Source organism: Heterodontus francisci, chromosome 21, assembly GCF_036365525.1.
Source record: "Heterodontus francisci isolate sHetFra1 chromosome 21, sHetFra1.hap1, whole genome shotgun sequence".
Taxonomy (NCBI): Eukaryota; Metazoa; Chordata; class Chondrichthyes; order Heterodontiformes; family Heterodontidae; genus Heterodontus; species Heterodontus francisci.
Genome location: NC_090391.1, coordinates 29,367,879 through 29,389,002, shown reverse-complemented (window position 1 = coordinate 29,389,002; position 21,124 = coordinate 29,367,879). Strand labels below are relative to the sequence as shown.

Genomic DNA, 21,124 nt, shown 5'->3' with positions numbered 1-21,124 from the left:
TGTCCTCGACCCCTCTGGGACATCCTTTTTCTCCAGCACTGAAATACTCTCCTTAATCAAAACTGACATCCCTCCCACTTTATTCCCTTTCATGTTTTCCCTGAACACCTTGTATCCAGGAATATTTAACACCCAGTCCTGTCCTTCTTTGAGCCAGGTCTCTGTTAGAGCCTATTTTTCATCTTATTTCCACATGACAATCTCCGCCTGTACCTCACCAGTCTTATTAACCACACTCCGTGTGTTCACAGACATGTACCCTGATTCAGACTGTATTACTTTCTCCCTTATTCTGACCCCACCTGATAGCCTATTATTCCCTACTGTTGTGTTATCAGTCTCGCCCAGTGTTGTGTACATCTCGGTATCCCTCTCTAATACCTGCAGCTGGTTCCCACACCCCTGACAATGAACTGACATGATGCAAAAGTGATCAATGCAATCTTTTCAATAATAATCATTATGAACAATCGGAAACGGAAAACCAGCAACTTAAACAGTGTCTGTCTCCTGTTGCACTCTGCTTCTGCTTCCCACCTGTTTCCAGCGGCTGTGCAACAGTTTGTGATATTCAGAAACAACCCATGCCCCTCACCGCTCCATGAATCGGACTACCCGATGAAGCAGTGACGTCTCCCTTCCCCACTGCTCACTCCATGTTCTGAGACCAGTTTCCGCTCCACAGTGCACATTGCAAACAGTCCCCGATTACAGCTCAGCTTCCCCAAAATTCAATGCTAATCTCCGCACAAGCTCCCAAACCTGGTGATGCTGCAGCAAGCAGATGCTGTTTGTTCACTGACCCCAGGAACCAGATGTTTCCTTTCGCCACTGATCTAAACAATCTTCCGCTCACTGGCTGAATGGAGCTCACAGGCAGAGCTGTGGGAGGGGTGCGCATGCCGTCTTCGCCTGATGATGACGTCATAGTGGGCTGGGTTATATCGCGCATGTGCCGATCTCTGCAACAATTCAGCATCAAAACTCAATGGGAACTTTGGTCACTGACCCGAAACGTTAACTCTGCTTCTCTTTCCACAGATGCTGCCAGACCTGCTGAGTGGTTCCAGCATTTCTTGTTTTTATTTCAGATTTCCAGCATCCGCAGTATTTTGCTTTTATTTATGGGAACTTTGCCCATTTCACCCTCATCAATGTCTGAACAATGAAACTGAACATGGGGTCTGGGTGGAGGGAGGGTGGGGAGGGGTGGAGGGAATCTATAACCGAGAAAGCCGGGAGCTGATCCCATTTAGATGTTCAAATTGCCGTCTGTCCCTGCACGGTGTTTGTTATTATTGAGACCCTCCTCTCAAAACAATCCGACAGAAACATGGGAGGAAGGAGGTAGCTGGTGTGTTTGGTGGGACCTTGTAGAATTAATTTCAGTCAGCAAAGGTTGGTCTAACCGGAGTGAAACCCGCGGTCAATGTGAGTAATACCGAATGGCGATCTTCATCGTTTCATTCTAAACAAGAGAGACACGGGGTTGCCGCGATTATATCGGACACACAATCACAGTGACAATAGAGCCCGTCCCAGAGTTTCAGCTCCCGGTTGTTAAATGTCCTCATGCACACAGTCTTTACTGTGATCCTCTGGGGTTAGTTGCCGATGCCTAGCCCTGTATCCCTTAAACAGTCGGAGCCAGGAGGTTCTCACACTCCCTTTTGAAAGATTTATGGACAGGAATTTTTCCAAACTTTGGCTGAGTCGATCATCACCTGCTGTTCAATCATCGTATTATTCAAACAATTAGTGAGACATTCTGTTCACTACTTGGGTCTTGAACTCGGTTTGAGCAGATCAACAAGTGAAAGGTTCAGCATTTTTCCAGATATAGCAGACAGAGCTGGGTAGAGGGACTCAGGGTTAATCCTGCACACACAGGACGGTAGGAGTGACAGTCACACAGGGACGGGAACTGATCTGGATTCCGTTGCCTACTCACCCAACAAGGGCAGTTCGGGACTGACGAAACATCCAACTCACCATAATTCAGTACTGGAGAAAGACAGAGGCTTGTCCACTCCATCTTTCCTTACTGTATCTGGGACATTATGTGAGGGAAAGTGTTCCAGTGCCTCTCACTCTCAGAGAGCAACTGACATGTGTTCAGACAGTCAGTGTTAGTCTTTCACTTACCATGAATAGGCGACTCTCCAGGAACCTGTAAATCCAATATCCCGAAGCAGCTGTTCTACTCAGAACTTGGTCATGGTAGGAGAACCCCAGGAGGAACGTAGAATCACTTTAGAGATGTCCTCAAATGATCCCTCATTTGGCAAGACATTGTACTCTTCAGGGATATTTGTCAGGAACATGCAAAGGCGAAGTCAAGGCAGCGAAGGCAGCGAAGGCAGCACCCACACCTCCGATGCAGTCATTTACCTGACCCTTCCAGCACCACCTGTCCCTGATGTGACAGTGTCTGCAGATCATGAATTGGACTTATCAGCCATTTCAGAACCCATCAAACTGGAGTGGAAAAAAGTCATCCTTGATCGCAAGGGACTGTCTGAGATGGAGAGAATAAATAGGCCAATATAATGATCAGCAATAATAATGAACTGGATAGGGAGGAGATCGAGAGCAGGGCGATAGAATAGGGAGGGGAAGTGGCCTGTGACATTTATATAATGTAACACATTGACAGAGATCCTGTTCTATTTGGGTAAAGACTTATTCAAGATAGAAAAATGTAAACTAGTCTCTCGTTGACATATTGTACCAGAGACGACCTCTCTATTATTTCCAATCTCAAAACAGGGCCAGATTATGAACAAATACTGTATTTCTCACTGAACCACTTTTACCTGTTGGACTCTCTGCAGATTCGCAGGACAAGGCCATTCAGATATATTTTCAGTCACTAAGAGATTCATTCTGATGACATTAAGCAGAGGCTATCAGATGTTTAACTTTCATCCCTCAAACACTCGGACTCACTTTTATTTTTCTACGAGATCCGTTTGGCCTGGTCAGGAGCCGCCCCCTCACCCCTTCCTCCGCTTTATTCCGACCATCTTCCAGTCTCAGTGTCACACACGTTACCATTAATTTGCTTTTGATCAATATATTTCAAAGTTTGTTTGCAGCGCCAATCATTGAAATAATGATGACAGTGATTTGTACAAAACATCCCATATCCACCCTATCACCATGATTCCAACCAGACAGAATAGCGAGAGTGCAGGTGGGAAGCGAAACAAGTTTATAAGAGACCGTATGAGAAAATATTAAAGGGTAAAAACAAAGGAAACCAAAAATCATTAATAAACAAACAAAAATTCAAATGACAGTGCAAAAAATTGTGCTTTGTTTATGGGTAAAGAAAGAAACGCTCATGTGATGGGAAATTTAATGAAATGGTGTAATAATATAAAAGCAAAATACTGCAGATGCTGGAAATCTGAAATAAAAATAAGAAATGCTGGAACCACTCAGCAGGTCTGGCAGCATCTGTGGAAAGAGAAGCAGAGTGAACGTTCCGATGAAGGGTCACTGACCCGAAACGTTAACTCTGCTTCTCTTTCCACAGATGCTGCAAGCCCTGCTGAGTGGTTCCAGCATTTCTTGTTTTTGTTAACGAAATGGTGTGTTATATGTATGTTCACAAAAGAAAGGGGTGAAGTTAATATCCCGATATGGGAGGAGTGCAGAGTTATTGGATAAGATAAAAACGTTCTGGATAGGTAGACATCTCTTTAAGTTAATAAGTCCAGAAAGGAAGTATCCCATATTACTGAGGGAGATACCAGAAGCTCTGAGCAAAATCTTTCAATATGGAAGGTGTGCCAGGTGACTGAAGGATTACACTCCTGTTCTGGAAAGGAGAAGGAAAATTCTGGTAACCAAGACCATTATTTTTGACAACATTGGTGAATTAATAAAGGACAACCAGTACGGATTTGCTAAGGGCGAATCATGTGCGACTAACCTGATTGAATTCTTGTGGTTGAAGTTACTGAAGGTAGTACAGTAATTATTGGATATATGCTCTTCCAAAGGCATTCGATCAAGTAGTGAATAACAGACTTATATGGAGAATAGAAATGCATGTTAAAAATTGACACTGGCATCTTGAGATGGTAGTTGGTTAAAGGATAGGAGGTTATTCTGAGACCTTGTCTTATTTACACCTTCTCCTTTGTTATCTCTTGCCCCACACCCACTTTACTTGCTTATAACCTTTTACAATTCTAATATTTGCTCGTTCTGAAGTCGGGTCACAGATCTGAAACGTTAACTCTGCTTCTATCTCCACATGCAGCATGGGTTGGTACCTGGCATCTCGATGTAGTGGCCATTTCGGAGACATGGGTAGAGCAGGGGCAGGAATGGATTTTGCAGATTCCGGGATTTAGATGTTTCAGTAAGAACAGAGGAGATGGTAAAAGAGGGGGGGGGGGAGGGTGTGGCATTGTTAAGCAAGGAGAGTATTACAGCGACAGAAAGGACGTTTGAGGACTCGTCTACTGAGGTAGTATGGGCTGAGGTTAGAAACAGGAGAGGTGAGGTTACCCTGTTGGGAGTCTTTTATAGACCTCCGAATAGTTCCAGAGATGTAGAGGAAAGGATAGCGAAGATGATTCTCGACAGGGGTGAGAGTAACAGGGTAGTTGTTATGGGGGACTTTAACTTTCCAAGTATCGACTGGAAATACTATAGTTCGAGTACTTTAGATGGGTCAGTTTTTGTCCAGTGTGTGCAGGAGGGTTTTCTGACACAGTATGTAGACAGGCCAACCAGGGGCGATGCCACATTGGATTTGGTACTGGGAAATGAACCCGGCCAGGTGTTAGATTTAGATGTAGGTGAGCACGTTGGTGATAGTGATCACAATTCGGTTAGGTTTACCTTACCGATGGGCAGGGACAGGTATATACCGCAGGGCAAGAATTATAACTGGGGGAAAGGAAATTATAATGCGATTAGGCAAGATTTAGGATGCGCAGGATGGGGAAGGAAACTGCAGGGGTTGGGAACAATCGAAATGTGGAGCTTATTCAAGGAGCAGCTACTGCGTGTCCTTGATAAGTATGTACCTGTGAGGCAGGGAGGAAGTTGTCGTGCGAGGGAGCCGTGGTTTACTAAAGACGTTAGCACCGCAGCCTCACAGCTCCAGGGACCCGGGTTCGATTCCGGGTACTGCCTGTGTGGAGTTTGCAAGTTCTCCCTGTGTCTGCGTGGGTTTTCTCCGGGTGCTCCGGTTTCCTCCCACAAGCCAAAAGACTTGCAGGTTGATAGGTAAATTGGCCATTATAAATTGTCACTAGTATAGGTAGGTGGTAGGGAAATATAGGGATAGGTGGGGATGTTTGTTGGGAATATGGGATTAGTGCAGGATTAGTATAAAATGGGTGGTTGATGTTCGGCACAGACTCGGTGGGCCGAAGGGCCTGTTTCAGTGCTGTATCTCTAATCATTAATCAAAGTTGAAGCGCTTGTCAAGAGGAAGAAGAAGGCTTATGTTAGGATGAGACGTGAAGGCTCAGTTAGGGCGCTTGAGAGCTACAAGCGAGCCAGGAAGGATCTAAAGGGAGAGCTCAGAAGAGCAAGGAGAGGACACGAGAAGTCATTGGTGGATCGGATCAGGGAAAACCCTAAGGCTTTCTATCGGTATATCAGGAAAAAAAGAATGACTAGAGTTAGATTAGGGCCAATCAAGGATAGTAGTGGGAAGTTGTGTGTGGAATCAGAGGAGATAGGAAGTGTTAAATGAATATTTTGCGTCAGTATTTACAGTAGAGAAAGAAAATGTTGTTGAGAATACTGAGATTCAGGCTACTAGGCTAGATGGGATTGAGGTTCACAAGGAGGAGGTGTTAGCAATTTTGGAAAGTGTGAAAATAGATAAGTCCCCTGGGCCAGATGGGATTTATCCTAGGATTCTCTGGGAAGCTAGGGAGGAGATTGCAGAGCCTTTGTCCTTCATCTTATGTCGTCATTGTCGACAGGAATAGTGCCGGAAGACTGGAGGATTGCAAATGTTGTCCCCTTGTTCAGGAAGAGGAGTAGAGACAGCCCTGGTAATTAGAGACCTGTGAGCCTTACTTCGGTTGTGGGTAAAATGTTGGAAATGGTTATAAGAGACAGGATTCATAATCATCTTGAAAAGAATAAGTTCATTAGAGATAGTCAGCACGGTTTTGTGACGGGTAGGTCGTGCCTCACAAACCTTATTGAGTTTTTCGAGAAGGTGACCAAACAGGTGGATGAGGGTAAAGCCGTGGATGTGGTGTATATGGATTTCAGTAAGGCGTTTGATAAGGTTCCCCACGGTAGGCTATTGAAGAAAATACGGAAGTATGGGGTTGAAGGTGATTTAGAGCTTTGGATCAGAAATTGGCGAGCTGAAAGAAGACAGAGGGTGGTGGTTGATGGCAAATGTTCATCCTGGAGTTTAGTTACTAGTGGTGTACCGCAAGGATCTGTTTTGGGGCCACTGCTGTTTGTCATTTTTATAAATGACCTGGAAGAGGGTGTAGAAGGGTGGGTTAGTAAATTTGCAGATGACACGAAGGTCGGTGGAGTTGTGGATAGTGCCGAAGGATGTTGTAGGGTACAGAGAGACATAGATAGGCTGCAGAGCTGGGCTGAGAGATGGCAAATGGAGCTTAATGCGGAAAAGTGTGAGGTGATTCACTTTGGAAGGAGTAACAGGAATGCAGAGTACTGGGTTAATGGGAAGATTCTTGGTAGTGTAGATGAACAGAGAGATCTTGGTGTCCAGGTGCATAAATCCCTGAAGGTTGCTAACCAGGTTAATAGGGCTGTTAAGAAGGCATATGGTGTGTTAGCTTTTATTAGTAGGGGGGTCGAGTTTCGGAGCCACGAGGTCATGCTGCAGCTGTACAAAACTCTGGTGAGACCGCACCTGGAGTATTGCGTGCAGTTCTGGTCACCGCATTATAGGAAGGATGTGGAAGCTATGAAAGGGTGCAGAGGAGATTTACTGGGATGTTGCCTGGTATGGAGGGAAGGTCTTACGAGGAAAGGCTGAGGGACTTGAGGTTGTTTTCGTTGGAGAGAAGGAGGAGGAGAGGTGACTTAATAGAGACATATAAGATAATCAGAGGGTTAGATAGGGTGGATAGTGAGCGTCTTTTTCCTCGGATGGTGATGGCAAACACGAGGGGACATAGCTTCAAGTTGAGGGGTGATAGATATAGGACAGATGTGAGAGGTAGTTTCTTTACTCAGAGAGTAGTAAGGGCGTGGAACGCCCTGCCTGCAGCAGTAGTAGATTCGCCAACTTTAAGGGCATTTAAGTGGACATTGGATAGACATATGGATGAAAATGGAATAGTGTAGGTCAGATGGTTTCACAGGTCGGCGCAACATCGAGGGCCGAAGGGCCTGTACTGCGCTGTAATGTTCTAATTATAATTCTAATTCTAAAGATGCTGCCAGACCTGCTGAGTATTTCCAGCATCCGCAGTATTTTGCTTTTATTTTAGAGATTAGTAGTGAACTGATCCTTTCTGCTGATTGGGCAGAACTGTGCAGTGGGGTGACGCAGAAAACTGGATGAAGAAAATTACTTCGATAGGGCCGACAATGTCGAAGTTTGAGGATGACAAAATACACAGCAATGTATGCAAATAGTAAAGATTTGTAAGTTTCAGGTAGATGTTACCTGAACAGAGGTGAGACAGAGAATACCCAACCCGCCTCACCTTTCGATTCTTAACCAAGATGGACCTACAAGATACAAACTCAGGTTCTGTGACCAAGTCAGAGAGTTTATTAGGTTTAACTAAGATGCACAAGATTTTGGGAAAGAGATGCAGGGAAATGTGAGGAAGCACTTTTTGCTTTACCTGCTACAACTGTCTGTCCACAAGTGTGGTGGAAGCAGAGACAATCAATGATTTCAATAGGAAATTGGAGAAACACTTGAAGGAAAAAAACTTGCTCCAGGGCGAAGCCAATCAAGCGGGAGAATGAATCTGATTGGATGATAAGAATATTTTATCAAGTTCAATTCTGTCAAAGCTTTGCCATTTTTTTCGTTTGTAAAATACTGCAACAGAAAAATAAACCACAATTTAAGATCGCGATGGCTGGGAATCGAACCCAGGTCAATTGCTTGGTAGGCAGCTATGCTCACTACTATACCACCATCGCTAACTGGGCTGTGTAGGTCCAGCGTTTTGATTAATAGAATACTGTACAATGGTTTCAACTTGCACCTGAGCAATACGATTATGTTAACAAAAACACAATGCTGTGAATGCTGGAAATCTGAAATAAAATCAGAAAGTGCTGCAAATATTCTGATCAAAGGTCACTCACCTGAAACGTTAACTCTGCTTCTCTCTCCACAGATGCTGCCAGAAATGCTGAGTATTTCCAGCATTTCTTGTTTTTATTTCAGATTTCCAGCATCCGCAGTATTTCGCTTTTATTTTAGAGTTTAGTAGCGAACTGATCCTTTTTGCTTACTGGGTATAACTATGTAGTGAGTGACGCAGAAAACTGTACGAAGAACAATGTTTTTAACGGGCCCACAAGTTCGAAGTTTAAGGAGGACAAAATACACAGCAATGTATGCATATAGTAAAGAGCTGTAAGTTTCAGGTAGATGTTACCTGAACAGAGGTGAGACAGAGAATACCCAACCCGTCTCACCTTTAGATTCCTGACCACGATAGACCTACAAGGTAAAAACTCAAGTTATGTGACCAAGTCAGAGAGTTTATTAGGTTTAACAAAGATGCACAAGGTTAATATTTAACAAGGCAATAGATATGCAGTAAAACACAACACCTGTTCTTGTTTCTGTGCTTGCTGCCGCACGGACTTCTCTCCTTCTTCTTCTCTTGCTGTGTTTTCTTAACTGTATTCTATCTTCTCCTTCTAAGTGCTAACGATGTTCTGTTGACCCCTCTCTACGTGTGCTGACGATGTCCTGTAACACCCTTTCTTTTATCCTTCTTGTGGTGCAAGGATGTTACCATATTAGTTTTGTATTGTTTCATGTGTCCTAATTGGTCCAGGTTGACATCATTGTTTGACACTAGTTAGTTAATGGTTGAATCGACACACATTACAGATGTTTCCCGTCTCTTTCTATTTTAGCAATGATCCTGAAGGTTACATTCTTGCTGATCCCAGACATTTTTTTCTTTAATTCTGCCTTTATCTCTTCTCTCTCCCTGCAAGGAGTGCTGGTGTCTCTCCCATTGTTCTCACACAAAGGTTTTAAGAAAGTATAGCCTCGAAAACACATTCCATAATAAAGCAAGCAACAGATCAAACAGACTTCAATATATTGATGTTCAAAGCACATCATTAATCCTATTATTTTAGCTGTCTGTATTTGTCACAAACGTAAAATATGTCACGGGCCATCGCCCCCACATTGTGGATTCTCCTCCAGCTGCATGACTTGCCTTTTTAATCCCTATGGCTACGTGCATCTTCCACACTGACACATCTCTCAACATGACATTTTAACATAGTTCAGTGAAGATGAACGTCATGCTTCACAATCCAACCTTGACAGTGCAGTTCTTGCATAAATGTAAGCCATGAAAATACTGTAAACATTACACAGCGGTGAGCAGTGTTCAGGTGATACAGAAAATCTGGTGCGTTGGGCAGAGACAATCAGTTAATCTATCAAAGTCTCTTGATGTTATGCTCCTATCTATACTACTTACAACACAACTATTCTTTTGTTATTGAAAAGCTTGGATAGATGGCTCTGGATTGTGTTATCTAAGTAAGTGGTTGTTCTCCTTACAGCAATGTGGATTGAGGGGAGATCTGATGCAGGTGTCGGTAAATTAGACAAGGATAACCCGTTCCCATTAGTTGATGGTACAAGGACTAGGAGACACAGATTGATGGTTTTGGGAAAGAGATGCAGGGAAATTTGAGGAAGCACTTTTTGCTTTACCTGCTACATTGCAACTGCAATGTCTGTCCACAAGTGTGGTGGAAGCAGAGACAATCAATGATTTCAATAGGAAATTGGAGAAACACTTGAAGGAAACAAACTTGCTCCAGGGTGACGCCAATCAAGCGGGAGAATGAATCTGATTGGATGTTAAGAATATTTTATCAATTTCAATTCTGTCAAAGCTTTGACATTTTTTTTGTTTGTTAAATACTGCAACATAAAGTAAACCTGCAATCTAAGTTTGTGATGGCGTTGAATCGAAATCAAACAAACTGCTTGGAAGGCAGCGACGCTCACCACTATACCACCACCGCTTATTATCAGGCATTCGTCCAGCGTTTTGATTAATAGAATGCTGTACAATGATTTCAACTTGTCCCTGAGCAATACGTTTATGTTAACAAAAACACAATACTGTGAATGCTGGAAATCTGCAATAAAAACAGAAAGTGCTGCAAATATTCTGATCAAAGGTCACTCACCTGAAACGTTAACTCTGCTTCTCTCTCCACAGATGCTGCCAGAAATGCTGAGTATTTCCAGCATTTCTTGTTTTTATTTCAGAGTTCCAGCATCTGCAGTATTTTGCTTTTATTTTAGAGTTTAGTAGTGAACTGATCCTTTTTGCTTACTGGGCAGAACTATGCAGTGGAGTGACGCAGAAAACTGTACGAAGAACAATGTTTTTAACGGGCCCACAATTTCGAAGTTTAAGGAGGACAAAATGCACAGCAACGTATGCATATAGTAAAGAGCTGTAAGTTTCAGGAAGATGTTACCTGAAGAGAGGTAAGGCAGAGAATACCCAACCCGTCTCACCTTTAGATTCCTGACCAAGATAGACCAACAAGATACAAACTCATGTTATGTGACCAGGTCAGAGAGTTTATTAGGCTTAACCAAGGTGTACAAAGTTAATACTTAACAATGGTAATAGATATTCAGTAACACACAACACCCGTTCTTGTTTCTGTGCTTGCTGCCACACGGACTTCTCTCCTTCTTCATCCCTTGCTGCGTTTTTTCGACTGTATTCTATCTTCTCCTTTTAAGTACCAACGATCTTCTGTTGACCCCTCTCTACGTGTGCTGACGATGTCCTGTAACACCCTTTCTTTTATCCTTCTTGTGGTGCAAGGATGTTACCATATTAGTTTTGAATTGTTCCAAGTGTCCTAATTGGTCCAGGTTGACATCATTGTTTGACACTAGTTAGTTAATGGTTGAATCTACACACAGTACAGATGTTTCCCGACTCTTTCTATTTTAGCAATGATCCTGAAGGTGACATTTTTGCTGATCCCAAAAATTTTTTTCTTTAATTCTGCCTTTATCTCTTCTCTCTCCCTGCAAGGAGTGCTGGTGTCTCTCCCATTGTTCTCACACAAAGGTTTTAAGAAAGTATAGCCTCGAAAACACATTTCATAATAAAGCAAGCAACAGATGAAACAGACTTCAATATATTGATGTACAAAGCATATCATTAATCCTATTATTTTAGCTGTGCTTATTTGTCACAAACGTAAAATATGTCACGGTCCATCGCGCCCACATTGTGGATTCTCCTCCAGCTACATGACTTGCCTTTTTTTTCCTATGGCTACGTGCATCTTCCACACTGACACATCTCTCAACATGACATTTTAACATAGTTCAGTGAAGATGACCGTCATGCTTCACAATCCAACATTAACATTGCAGTTCTTGCATAAATGTAAGCCATGAAAATACTCTAAACTTTACACAGCGGTGAGCAGTGTTCAGGTGATACGGAAAATCTGGTGCGTTGGGCAGAGACAATCAGTTAATCTATCAAAGTCTCTTGAAGTTATGCTCCTATCTATACTACTTACAACACAACTATTCTTTTGATATTGAAAAGCTTGGATAGATGGCTCTGGATTGTGTTATCTAAGTAAGTGGTTGTTCTCCTTACAGCAATGTGGATTGAGGGGAGATCGGATGCAGGTGTAGGTAAGTTAGACAAGGATAACCCGTTCCCATTAGTTGATGGTACAAGGACTAGGAGACACAGATTGATGGTTTTGGGAAAGAGATGCAGGGAAATGTGAGGAAGCACTTTTTGCTTTACCTGCTACATTGCAACTGCAATGTCTGTCCACAAGTGGGGTGGAAGCAGAGACAATCAATGATTTCAATAGGAAATTGGAGAAACACTTGAAGGAAACAAACTTGATCCAGGGTGACGCCAATCAAGCGGGAGAATGAATCTGATTGCATGATAAGAATATTTTATCAATTTCAATTCTGTCAAAGCTTTGACATTTTTTTCGTTTGTCAAATACTGCAACATAAAGTAAACCTGCAATTTAAGGTTGCGATGGCCGGGAATCGAACCGAGGTCAACTGCTTGGAAGGCAGCTATGCTCACCACTATACCACCATCGCTTACAACAGCGCGCTGGTCCAGCGTTTTGATTAATAGAATGCTGTACAATGGTTTCAACTTGCACCTGAGCAATACGATGATGTGAACAGAAACACAATTCTGTGAATGCTGGAAATCTGAAATAAGATCAGAAAGTGCTGCAAATATTCTGATCAATGGTCACTCACCTGAAACGTTAACTCTGCTTCTCTCTCCACAGATGCTGCCAGACCTGCTGAGTATTTCCAGCATTTCTTGTTTTTATTTCAGATTTCCAGCATCTGCAGTATATTGCTTTTATTTTAGAGTTTGGTAGCGAACTGATCCTTTTTGCTTACTGGGCAGAACTATGCAGTGGAGTGACGCAGAAAACTGTACGAAGAACAATGTTTTTAACGGGCCCACAATTTCGAAGTTTAAGGAGGACAAAATACACAGCAATGTATGCATACAGTCAAGAGCTGTAAGTTTCAGGTAGATGTTACCTGAACAGAGGTGAGGCAGAGAATACCCAACCCCTCTCACCTTTAAATTCCTGACCAAGATAGACCGACAAGGTACAAACTCAAGTTATGTGACCAAGTCAGAGAGTTTATTAGGCTTAACCAAGATGTACAAAGTTAATACTTAACAATGGTAATAGATATTCAGTAACACACAACACCCGTTCTTGTTTCTGTGCTTGCTGCCGCACGGACTTCTCTCCTTCTTCATCCCTTGCTGTGTTTTTTCGACTGTATTCTATCTTCTCCTTTTAAGTGCCAACGATCTTCTGTTGACACCTCTCTAAGTGTGCTGACGATGTCCTGTAACACCCTTTCTTTTATCCTTCTTGTGGTGCAAGGATGTTACCATATTAGTTTTGAATTGTTCCAAGTGTCCTAATTGGTCCAGGTTGACATCATTGTTTGACACGAGTGAGTTAATGGTTGAATCTACACACAGTACAGATGTTTCCCGACTCTTTCTATTTTAGCAAGGATCCTAAAGGTTACATTCTTGCTGATCCCAGACATTTATTTCTTTAATTCTGCCTTTATCTCATCTCTCTCCATGCAAGGAGTGCTGGTGACTTTCCCATTGTTCTCACAAAAAGTTTTAAACAAAGTATAGCCTTGAAAACACATTTCATAATAAAGCAAGCAACAGATGAAACAGACTTCAATATATTGATGTACAAAGCATATAATTAATCCTATTATTTTAGCTGTCCTTATTTGTCACAAACGTAAAGTATGTCACGGTCCATCGCGCCCACATTGTGGATTCTCCTCCAGCTACATGACTTGCCTTTTTTTTTCCTATGGCGACGTGCATCTGCCACACTGACACATCTCTCAACATGACATTTTAACATAGTTCAGTGAAGATGACCGTCATGCTTCACAATCCAACATTAACATTGCAGTTCTTGCATAAATGTAAGCCATGAAAATACTCTAAACTTTACACAGCTGTGAGCAGTGTTCAGGTGATACAGAAAATCTGGTGCGTTGGGCAGAGACAATCAGTTAATCTATCAAAGTCTCTTGAAGTTATGCTCCTATCTATACTACTTACAACACAACTATTCTTTTGTTATTGAAAAGCTTGGATAGATGGCTCTGGATTGTATTATCTAAGTAAGTGGTTGTTCTCCTTCCAGCAATGTGGATTGAGGGGAGATCTGATGCAGGTGTAGGTAAGTTAGACAAGGATAACCCGTTCCCATTAGTTGATGGTACAAGGACTAGGAGACACAGATTGATGGTTTTGGGAAAGAGATGCAGGGAAATTTGAGGAAGCACTTTTTGCTTTACCTGCTACATTGCAACTGCAATGTCTGTCCACAAGTGTGGTGGAAGCAGAGACAATCAATGATTTCAATAGGAAATTGGAGAAACACTTGAAGGAAACAAACTTGCTCCAGGGTGACGCCAATCAAGCGGGAGAATGAATCTGATTGCATGATAAGAATATTTTATCAATTTCAATTCTGTCAAAACTTTGACATTTTTTTCGTTTGTCAAATACTGCAACATAAAGTATACCTGCAATTTAAGGTTGCGATGGCTGGGAATCGAACGCAAAACAACTGCTTGGAAGGCAGTTATGCTCACCACTATACCACCATCGCTTACTTTACTATGTTGGTCCAGCGTTTTGATTAATAGAATGCTGTACAATGGTTTCAACTTGTACCTGAGCAATACGATTATGTTGACAGAAACACAATACTGTGAATGCTGGAAATCTGAAATAAAATCAGAAAGTGCTGCAAATATTCTGATCATTGGTCACTCACCTGAAACGTTAACTCTGCTTCTCCCTCCACAGATGCTGCCAGACCTGCTGAGTTTTTCCAGCATTTCTTGTTTTTATTTCAGATTTCCAGCATCTGCAGTATTTTGCTTTTATTTTAGAGTTTCGGAGCGAACTGATCCTTTTTGCTTACTGGGCAGAACTATGCAGTGGACTGACGCAGAAAACTGTACGAAGAACAATGTTTTTAATGGGCCCACAATTTCGAAGTTTAAGGAGGACAAAATACACAGCAACGTATGCATATAGTAAAGAGCTGTAAGTTTCAGGAAGATGTTACCTGAACAGAGGTAAGGCAGAGAATACCCAACCCGTCTCACCTTTAGATTCCTGACCAAGATAGACCAACAAGATACAAACTCATGTTATGTGACCAGGTCAGAGAGTTTATTAGGCTTAACCAAGATGTACAAAGTTAATACTTAACAATGGTAATAGATATTCAGTAACTCAGAACACCCGTTCTTGTTTCTGTGCTTGCTCCCACACGGACTTCTCTCCTTCTTCATCCCTTGCTGCGTTTTTTCGACTGTATTCTATCTTCTCCTTTTAAGTACCAACGATCTTCTGTTGACCCCTCTCTACGTGTGCTGACGATGTCCTGTAACACCCTTTCTTTTATCCTTCTTGTGGTGCAAGGATGTTACCATATTAATTTTGTATTGTTTCATGTGTCCTAATTGGTCCAGGTTGACATCATTGTTTGACACTAGTTAGTTAATGGTTGAATCTACACACAGTACAGATGTTTCCCGACTCTTTCTATTTTAGCAAGGATCCTAAAGGTTACATTCTTGCTGATCCCAGACATTTTTTTCTTTAATTCTGCCTTTATCTCATCTCTCTCCATGCAAGGAGTGCTGGTGACTCTCCCATTGTTCTCACAAAAAGGTTTAAACAAAGTATAGCCTTGAAAACACATTTCATAAAAAAGCAAGCAACAGATCAAACAGACTTCAATATATTGATGTACAAAGCATATCATTATTCCTATTATTTTAGCTGTCCTTATTTGTCACAAACGTAAAGTATGTCACGGTCCATCGCGCCCACATTGTGGATTCTCCTCCAGCTACATGACTTGCCTTTTTTTTTCCTATGGCTACTTGCATCTGCCACACTGACACATCTCTCAACATGACATTTTAACATAGTTCAGTGAAGATGACCGTCATGCTTCACAATCCAACATTAACATTGCAGTTCTTGCATAAATGTAAGCCATGAAAATACTCTAAACTTTACACAGCTGTGAGCAGTGTTCAGGTGATACAGAAAATCTGGTGCGTTGGGCAGAGACAATCAGTTCATCTATCAAAGTCTCTTGAAGTTATGCTCCTATCTATACTACTTACAACACAACTATTCTTTTGTTATTGAAAAGCTTGGATAGATGGCTCTGGATTGTATTATCTAAGTAAGTGGTTGTTCTCCTTCCAGCAATGTGGATTGAGGGGAGATCTGATGCAGGTGTAGGTAAGTTAGACAAGGATAACCCGTTCCCATTAGTTGATGGTACAAGGACTAGGAGACACAGATTGATGGTTTTGGGAAAGAGATGCAGGGAAATTTGAGGAAGCACTTTTTGCTTTACCTGCTACATTGCAACTGCAATGTCTGTCCACAAGTGTGGTGGAAGCAGAGACAATCAATGATTTCAATAGGAAATTGGAGAAACACTTGAAGGAAACAAACTTGCTCCAGGGTGACGCCAATCAAGCGGGAGAATGAATCTGATTGCATGATAAGAATATTTTATCAATTTCAATTCTGTCAAAGCTTTGACATTTTTCTCGTTTGTCAAATACTGCAACATAAAGTAAACCTGCAATTTAAGGTTGCGATGGCTGGGAATCGAATCCATGTCAATTGCTTGGAAAGCAGCTATGCTCACCACTATACCACCATCGCTTACAGCAGTGCGCTGGTCCAGCGTTTTGATTAATAGAATGCTGTACAATGGTTTCAACTTGCACCTGAGCAATACGATTATGTGAACAGAAACACAATACTGTGAATGCTGGAAATCTGAAATAAAATCAGAAAGTGCTGCAAATATTCTGATCAATGGTCACTCACCTGAAACGTTAACTCTGCTTCTCTCTCCACAGATGCTGCCAGACCTGCTGAGTATTTCCAACATTTCTTGTTTTTATTTCAGATTTCCAGCATCTGCAGTATTTTGCTTTTATTTTAAAGTTTAGTAGCGAACTGATCCTTTTTGCTTACTGGGCAGAACTATGCAGTGGAGTGACGCAGAAAACTGTACGAAGAACAATGTTTTTAACGGGCCCACAATTTCGAAGTTTAAGGAGGACAAAATACACAGCAATGTATGCATATAGTAAAGAGCTGTAAGTTTCAGGTAGATATTACCTGAACAGAGGTGAGACAGAGAATACCCAACCCGTCTCACCTTTACATTCCTGACCAAGATATACCTACAAGGTACAAACTCAAGTTACGTGACCAAGTCAGAGAGTTTATTAGGCTTAACTATGATGTACAAAGTTAATACTTAACAGTGGTAATAGATATTCAGTAACACACAACACCCGTTCTTGTTTCTGTGCTTGCTGCCGCACGGACTTCTCTCCTTCTTCATCCCTTGCTGTGTTTTTTCGACTGTATTCTATCTTCTCCTTTTAAGTACCAACGATCTTCTGTTGACCCCTCTCTAAGTGAGCTGACGATGTCCTGTAACACCCTTTCTTTTATCCTTCTTGTGGTGCAAGGATGTTACCATATTAGTTTTGAATTGTTCCAAGTGTCCTAATTGGTCCAGGTTGACATCATTGTTTGACACTAGTTAGTTAATGGTTGAATCTACACACAGTACAGATGTTTCCCGACTCTTTCTATTTTAGCAAGGATCCTAAAGGTTACATTCTTGCTGATCCCAGACATTTTTTTCTTTAATTCTGCCTTTATCTCATCTCTCTCCATGCAAGGAGTGCTGGTGACTCTCCCATTGTTCTCACAAAAAGGTTTAAACAAAATATAGCCTTGAAAACACATTTCATAATAAAGCAAGCAACAGATCAAACAGACTTCAATATATTGATGTACAAAGCATATCATTAATCCTATTATTTTAGCTGTCCTTATTTGTCACAAACGTAAAATATGTCACGGTCCATCGCGCCCACATTGTGGATTCTCCTCCAGCTACATGACTTGCCTTTTTTTTCCTATGGCTACGTGCATCTTCCACACTGACACATCTCTCAACATGACATTTTAACATAGTTCAGTGAAGATGACCGTCATGCTTCACAATCCAACATTAACATTGCAGTTCTTGCATAAATGTAAGCCATGAAAATACTCTAAACTTTACACAGCGGTGAGCAGTGTTCAGGTGATACAGAAAATCTGCTGCGTTGGGCAGAGACAATCAGTTAATCTATCAAAGTCTCTTGAAGTTATGCTCCTATCTATACTACTGACAACACAACTATTCTTTTGATATTGAAAAGCTTGGATAGATGGCTCTGGATTGTGTTATCTAAGTAAGTGGTTGTTCTCCTTACAGCAATGTGGATTGAGGGGAGATCGGATGCAGGTGTAGGTAAGTTAGACAAGGATAACCCGTTCCCATTAGTTGATGGTACAAGGACTAGGAGACACAGATTGATGGTTTTGGGAAAGAGATGCAGGGAAATTTGAGGAAGCACTTTTTGCTTTACCTGCGACATTGCAACTGCAATGTCTGTCCACAAGTGTGGTGGAAGCAGAGACAATCAATGATTTCAATAGGAAATTGGAGAAACACTTGAAGGAAACAAACTTGCTCCAGGGTGACGCCAATCAAGCGGGAGAATGAATCTGATTGCATGATAAGAATATTTTATCAATTTCAATTCTGTCAAAGCTTTGACATTTTTTTCGTTTGTCAAATACTGCAACATAAAGTAAACCTGCAATTTAAGGTTGGGATGGCCAGGAATCGAACTCAGGTCAACTGCTTAGAAAGCAGCTATGCTCACCACTATACCACCACCACTTACTGCACAAGGCTGGTCCAGCGTTTTGATTAATAGAATGCTGTACAATGGTTTCAACTTGTCCCTGAGCAATACGATTTTGTGAACAGAAACACAATGCTGTGAATGCTGGAAATCTGAAATAAAATCAGAAAGTGCTGCAAATATTCTGATCAATGGTCACTCACCTGAAAAGTTAAATCTGCTTCTCTCTCCACAGATGCTGCCAGACCTGCTGAGTATTTCCAGCATTTCTTGTTTTTATTTCAGATTTCCAGCATCTGCAGTATTTTGCTTTTATTTTAGAGTTTAGCAGCGAACTGATCCTTTTTGCTTACTGGGCAGAACTATGCAGTGGAGTGACGCAGAAAACTGTACGAAGAACAATGTTTTTAAAGGGCCCACAATTTAGAAGTTTAAGGAGGACAAAATACACAGCAATGTATGCATATAGTAAAGAGCTGTAATTTTCAGGTAGATATTACCTGAACAGAGGTGAGACAGAGAATACCCAACCCGTCTCACCTTTACATTCCTGACCAAGATATACCTACAAGGTACAAACTCAAGTTATGTGACCAAGTCAGAGAGTTTATTAGGCTTAACTATGATGTACAAAGTTAATACTTAACAGTGGTAATAGATATTCAGTAACACACAACACCCGTTCTTGATTCTGTGCTTGCTGCCGCACGGACTTCTCACCTTCTTCATCCCTTGCTGTGTTTTTTTGACTATATTCTATCTTCTCCTTTTAAGTACCAACGATCTTCTGTTGACCCCTCTCTAAGTGTGCTGACGATGTCCTGTAACACCCTTTCTTTTATCCTTCTTGTGGTGCAAGGATGTTACCATATTAGTTTTGAATTGTTCCAAGTGTCCTAATTGGTCCAGGTTGACATCATTGTTTGACACTAGTTAGTTAATGGTTGAATCTACACACAGTACAGATGTTTCCCGACTCTTTCTATTTTAGCAGGGATCCTAAAGGTTACATTCTTGCTGATCCCAGACATTTATTTCTTTAATTCTGGCTTTATCTCATCTCTCTCCATGCAAGGAGTGCTGGTGACTCTCCCATTGTTCTCACAAAAAGGTTTAAACAAAGTATAGCCTTGAAAACACATTTCATAATAAAGCAAGCAACAGATCAAACAGACTTCAATATATTGATGTACAAAGCATATCATTAATCCTATTATTTTAGCTGTCCTTATTTGTCACAAACGTAAAGTATGTCATGGTCCATCGCGCCCACATTGTGGATTCTCCTCCAGCTACATGACTTGCCTTTTTTTTTCCTATGGCTGCGTGCATCTTCCACACTGACACATCTCTCAACATGACATTTTAACATAGTTCAGTGAAGATGACCGTCATGCTTCACAATCCAACATTAACATTGCAGTTCTTGCACAAATGTAAGCCATGAAAATACTCTAAACTTTACACAGCGGTGAGCAGTGTTCAGGTGATACAGAAAATCTGGTGCGTTGGGCAGAGACAATCAGTTGATCTATCAAAGACTCTTGAAGTTATGCTCCTATCTATACTACTTACAGCACAACTATTCTTTTGTTATTGAAAAGCTTGGATAGATGGCTCTGGATTGTATTATCTAAGTAAGTGGTTGTTCTCCTTACAGCAATGTGGATTGAGGGGAGATCTGATGCAGGTGTAGGTAAGTTAGGCAAGGATAACCCGTTCCCATTAGTTGATGGTACAAGGACTAGGAGACACAGATTGATGGTTTTGGGAAAGAGATGCAGGGAAATTTGAGGAAGCACTTTTTGCTTTACCTGCTACATTGCAACTGCAATGTCTGTCCACAAGTGTGGTGGAAGCAGAGACAATCAATGATTTCAATAGGAAATTGGAGAAACACTTGAAGGAAACAAACTTGCTCCAGGGTGACGCCAATCAAGCGGGAGAATGAATCTGATTGCATGATAAGAATATTTTATCAATTTCAATTCTGTCAAAGCTTTGACATTTTTTTCGTTTGTAAAATACTGCAACAGAAAGTAAACCTGCAATTTAAAGTTGCGATGACCGGAAATCGAACCCAGGTTAACAGCTAAGAAGGCAGTTATGCTCACCACTATATCACCACCGCTTACTGCTCTGCGCTTGTCCAGCGTTTTGATTAATAGAATGCTGTACAATGGTTTCAACTTGTACCTGAGCAATACGATTATGCTAACAGAAACACAATACTGTGAATGCTGGAAATCTGAAATAAAATCAGAAAGTGCTGCAAATATTCTGATCAATGGTCACTCACCTGAAACGTTAACTCTGCTTCTCTCTCCACAGATGCTGCCAGACCTGCTGAGTATTTCCAGCATTTCTTGTTTTTATTTCAGATTTACAGCATCTGCAGTATTTTGCTTTTATTTTAGAGTTTAGTAGCGAACTGATCCTTTTTGCTTTCTGGGCAGAACTATGCAGTGGAGTGACGCAGAAAACTGTACGAAGAACAATGTTTTTAACGGGCCCACAATTTCGAAGTTTAATGAGGACAAAATACACAGC

At 41.5% G+C, this 21,124-nt stretch overlaps 1 long non-coding RNA gene and 2 other non-coding genes across 3 annotated transcripts in view; 1 reads left to right on the top strand and 2 right to left on the bottom strand.

Moving 5' to 3' along the window:
* Positions 1–21,124, top strand: part of LOC137381200 (uncharacterized) — a 493,787-nt gene that overhangs the window by 443,644 nt on the left and 29,019 nt on the right. The gene's annotated exons all lie outside the window — the stretch shown is intronic.
* trnag-acc (transfer RNA glycine (anticodon ACC)) lies at positions 8,062–8,133 on the bottom strand. Its single transcript has one exon. It is a non-coding gene; the product is annotated as a tRNA-Gly (tRNA).
* Positions 12,251–12,322, bottom strand: trnag-ucc (transfer RNA glycine (anticodon UCC)). Its single transcript has one exon. It is a non-coding gene; the product is annotated as a tRNA-Gly (tRNA).